We start from the raw sequence: 5,643 nt of genomic DNA, 5'->3' as shown, positions 1-5,643 counted from the left end.
GCGGTTCTTCTCAATTTCCTTGATGTTGCACAAGGATTTTAGACAAATCTCACTTAGTGACACGTAACTATGACGTTCCGAACGAACAAAACTTGCGTACATAGCGATCTCAGCTTTGTGCGCAGGAAAACGTATATCCTCAGTTTCCTTAATGTCGTGCAAGAATTTTCGACTAAACTCACTTACTGACACGTAACTAAGACGTTCCGAACGAACAAAACTTGCGTACATAGCGATCTCAGCTTTGTGCGCAGAAAAACGTATATCCTCAATTTCCTTAATGTCGTGCAAGAATTTTCGACTAAACTCACTTACTGACACGTAACTAAGACGTTCCAAACGAACAAAACTTGCGTACATAGCGATTTTAACAATGTATGCCGTGAAGCGGTTCTTCTCGATTTCCTTGATGTTGCACAAGAATTTTAGACAAATCTCACTTAGTGACACGTAACTAAGACGTATCGAACGAACAAAACTTGCGTACATAGCGATCTCAGCTTTGTGCGCAGAAAAACGTATATCCTCAATTTCCTTAATGTCGTGCAAGAATTTTCGACTAAACTCACTTACTGACACGTAACTAAGACGTTCCGGACGAACAAAACTTGCGTACATAGCGATCTCAGCTTTGTGCGCAGAAAAACGTATATCCTCAATTTCCTTAATGTCGTGCAAGAATTTTCGACTAAACTCACTTACTGACACGTAACTAAGACGTTCCGAACGAACAAAACTTGCGTACATAACGATCTCAGCTTTGTGCGCAGAAAAACGTATATCCTCAATTTCCTTAATGTCGTGCAAGAATTTTCGACTAAACTCACTTACTGACAAGTAACTAAGACGTTCCGAACGAACAAAACTTGCGTACATAGCGATTTTAACAATGTATGCCGTGAAGCGGTTCTTCTCAATTTGCTTGATGTCGTGCAAGAATTTTCGACTAAACTCACTTACTGACACGTAACTAAGACGTTCCGAACGAACAAAACTTGCGTACATAGCGATCTCAGCTTTGTGCGCAGGAAAACGTATATCCTCAATTTCCTTAATGTCGTGCAAGAATTTTCGACTAAACTCACTTACTGACACGTAACTAAGACGTTCCGAACGAACAAAACTTGCGTACATAGCGATCTCAGCTTTGTGCGCAGAAAAACGTATATCCTCAATTTCCTTAATGTCGTGCAAGAATTTTCGACTAAACTCACTTACTGACACGTAACTAAGACGTACCGAACGAACAAAACTTGCGTACATAGCGATCTCAGCTTTGTGCGTAGAAAAACGTATATCCTCAATTTCCTTAATGTCGTGCAAGAATTTTCGACTAAACTCACTTACTGACACGTAACTAAGACGTTCCAAACGAACAAAACTTGCGTACATAGCGATCTCAGCTTTGTGCGCAGAAAAACGTATATCCTCAATTTCCTTAATGTCGTGCAAGAATTTTCGATTAAACTCACTTACTGACACGTAACTAAGACGTTCCGAACGAATAAAACTTGCGTACATAGCGATCTCAGCTTTGTGCGCAGAAAAACGTATATCCTCAATTTCCTTAATGTCGTGCAAGAATTTTCGACTAAACTCACTTACTGACACGTAACTAAGACGTTCCGAACGAACAAAACTTGCGTACATAACGATCTCAGCTTTGTGCGCAGAAAAACGTATATCCTCAATTTCCTTAATGTCGTGCAAGAATTTTCGACTAAACTCACTTACTGACACGTAACTAAGACGTTCCGAACGAACAAAACTTGCGTACATAGCGATCTCAGCTTTGTGCGCAGAAAAACATATATCCTCAATTTCCTTAATGTCGTGCAAGAATTTTCAACTAAACTCACTTACTGACACGTAACTAAGACGTTCCGAACGAACAAAACTTGCGTACATAGCGATTTTAACAATGTATGCCGTGAAGCGGTTCTTCTCAATTTGCTTGATGTTGCACAAGAATTTTAGACAAATCTCACTTAGTGACACGTAACTATGACGTTCCGAACGAACAAAACTTGCGTACATAGCGATCTCAGCTTTGTGCGCAGAAAAACGTATATCCTCAATTTCCTTAATGTTGTGCAAGAATTTTCGACTAAACTCACTTACTGACACGTAACTAAGACGTTCCGAACGAACAAAACTTGCGTACATAGCAATCTCAGCTTTGTGCGCAGAAAAACGTATATCCTCAATTTCCTTAATGTCGTGCAAGTATTTTCGACTAAACTCACTTACTGACACGTAACTAAGACGTTCCGAACGAACAAAACTTGCGTACATAGCGATTTTAACAATGTATGCCGTGAAGCGGTTCTTCTCAATTTCCTTGATGTTGCACAAGAATTTTAGACAAATCTCACTTAGTGACACGTAACTAAGACGTTCCGAACGAACAAAACTTGCGTACATAGCGATCTCAGCTTTGTGCGCAGAAAAACGTATATCCTCAATTTCCTTAATGTCGTGCAAGAATTTTCGACTAAACTCACTTACTGACACGTAACTAAGACGTTCCGAACGAACAAAACTTGCGTACATAGCGATTTTAACAATGTATGCCGTGAAGCGGTTCTTCTCAATTTACTTGATGTTGCACAAGGATTTTAGACAAATCTCACTTACTGACACGTAACAAAGACATTCCGAACAACCAAAACTTGCGTACATAGCGATTTTAACAATGTATGCCGTGAAGCGGTTCTTCTCAATTTCCTTGATGTTGCACAAGAATTTTAGACAAATCTCACTTAGTGACACGTAACTAAGACGTTCCGAACGAACAAAACTTGCGTACATAGCGATCTCAGCTTTGTGCGCAGAAAAACGTATATCCTCAATTTCTTTAATGTCGTGCAAGAATTTTCGACTAAACTCACTTACTGACACGTAACTAAGACGTTCCGAACGAACAAAACTTGCGTACATAGCGATTTTAACAATGTATGCCGTGAAGCGGTTCTTCTCAATTTCCTTTATGTTGCACAAGAATTTTAGACAAATCTCACTTACTGACACGTAACTAAGACGTTCCGAACGAACAAAACTTGCGTACATAGCGATTTTAACAATGTATGCCGTGAAGCGGTTCTTCTCGATTTCCTTGATGTTGCACAAGAATTTTAGACAAATCTCACTTAGTGACACGTAACTAAGACGTACCGAACGAACAAAACTTGCGTACAAAGCGATCTCAGCTTTGTGCGCAGAAAAACGTATATCCTCAATTTCCTTAATGTGGTGCAAGAATTTTCGACTAAACTCACTTACTGACACGTAACTAAGACGTTCCGAACGAACAAAACTTGCGTACATAGCGATCTCAGCTTTGTGCGCAGAAAAACGTATATCCTCAATTTCCTTAATGTCGTGCAAGTATTTTCGACTAAACTCACTTACTGACACGTAACTAAGACGTTCCGAACGAACAAAACTTGCGTACATAGCGATTTTAACAATGTATGCCGTGAAGCGGTTCTTCTCAATTTCCTTGATGTTGCACAAGAATTTTAGACAAATCTCACTTAGTGACACGTAACTAAGACGTTCCGAACGAACAAAACTTGCGTACATAGCGATCTCAGCTTTGTGCGCAGAAAAACGTATATCCTCAATTTCCTTAATGTCGTGCAAGAATTTTCGACTAAAATCACTTACTGACACGTAACTAAGACGTTCCGAACGAACAAAACTTGTGTACATAGCGATCTCAGCTTTGTGCGCAGAAAAACGTATATCCTCAATTTCCTTAATGTCGTGCAAGAATTTTCGTCTAAACTCACTTACTGACACGTAACTAAGACGTACCGAACGAACAAAACTTGCGTACATAGCGATCTCAGCTTTGTGCGCAGAAAAACGTACATCCTCAATTTCCTTAATGTCGTGCAAGAATTTTCCACTAAACTCACTTACTGACACGTAACTAAGACGATCCGAACTAACAAAACTTGCGTACATAGCGATTTTAACAATGTATGCCGTGAAGCGGTTCTTCTCAATTTCCTTGATGTTGCACAAGGATTTTAGACAAATCTCACTTACTGACACGTAACAAAGACATTCCGAACGACCAAAACTTGCGTACATAGCGATTTTAACAACGTATGCCGTGAAGCGGTTCTTCACAATATCCTTGATGTTGCCCAAGAATTTTAGACAAATCTCACTTAGTGGCACGTAACTAAGACGTTGCGAACGAACAAAACTTGCGTACATAGCGATCTCAGCTTTGTGCGCAGAAAAAGGTATATCCTCAATTTCCTTAATGTCGTGCAAGAATTTTCGAATAACTCTCTTACTGACACGTAACTAAGACGTTCCGAACGAACAAAACTTGCGTACATAGCGATCTCAGCTTTGTGCGCAGAAAAACGTATATCCTCAATTTCCTTAATGTCGTGCAAGAATTTTCGACTAAACTCACTTACTGACATGTAACTAAGACGTTCCGAACGAACAAAACTTGCGTACATAGCGATCTCAGCTTTGTGCGCAGAAAAACGTATATCCTCAATTACCTGAATGTCGTGCAAGTATTTTCGACTAAACTCACTTACTGACACGTAACTAAGACGTTCCGAACGAACAAAACTTGCGTACATAGCGATTTTAACAATGTATGCCGTGAAGCGGTTCTTCTCAATTTACTTGATGTTGCACAAGGATTTTAGACAAATCTCACTTAGTGACACGTAACTAAGACGTTCCGAACGAACAAAACTTGCGTACATAGCGATCTCAGCTTTGTGCGTAGAAAAACGTATATCCTCAATTTCCTTAATGTCGTGCAAGAATTTTCGACTAAACTCACTTACTGACACGTAACTAAGACGTTCCGAACGAACAAAACTTGCGTACATAGCGATCTCAGCTTTGTGCGCAGAAAAACGTATATCCTCAATTTCCTTAATGTCGTGCAAGAATTTTCGACTAAACTCACTTACTGACACGTAACTAAGACGTACCGAACGAACAAAACTTGCGTACATAGCGATCTCAGCTTTGTGCGCAGAAAAACGTATATCCTCAATTTCCTTAATGTCGTGCAAGAATTTTCGACTAAACTCACTTACTGACACGTAACTAAGACGTTTCGAACGAACAAAACTTGCGTACATAGCGATTTTAACAATGTATGCCGTGAAGCGGATCTTCTCAATTTCCTTGATGTTGCACAAGGATTTTAGACAAATCTCACTTACTGACACGTAACAAAGACATTCCGAACGACCAAAACTTGCGTACATAGCGATTTTAACAATGTATGCCGTGAAGCGGTTCTTCTCAATTTCCTTGATGTTGCACAAGAATTTTAGACAAATCTCACTTAGTGACACGTAACTAAGACATTCCGAACGAACAAAACTTGCGTACATAGCGATCTCAGCTTTGTGCGCAGAAAAACGTATATCCTCAATTTCCTTAATGTCGTGCAAGTATTTTCGACTAAACTCACTTACTGACACGTAACTAAGACGTTCCGAACGAACAAAACTTGCGTACATAGCGATCTCAGCTTTGTGCGCAGAAAAACGTATATCCTCAATTTCCTTAATGTCGTGCAAGAATTTTCGACTAAACTCTCTTACTGACACGTAACTAAGACGTTCCGAACGAACAAAACTTGCG

This window comes from Polyergus mexicanus, unplaced genomic scaffold, assembly GCF_030449975.1.
Source record: "Polyergus mexicanus isolate NDT 795.1 unplaced genomic scaffold, iyPolMexi1.0 SCAF_26, whole genome shotgun sequence".
Classification (NCBI taxonomy): Eukaryota; Metazoa; Arthropoda; class Insecta; order Hymenoptera; family Formicidae; genus Polyergus; species Polyergus mexicanus.
The sequence above is the reverse complement of the archived record's forward strand: the minus strand, read 5'-3'. Positions refer to the sequence as shown.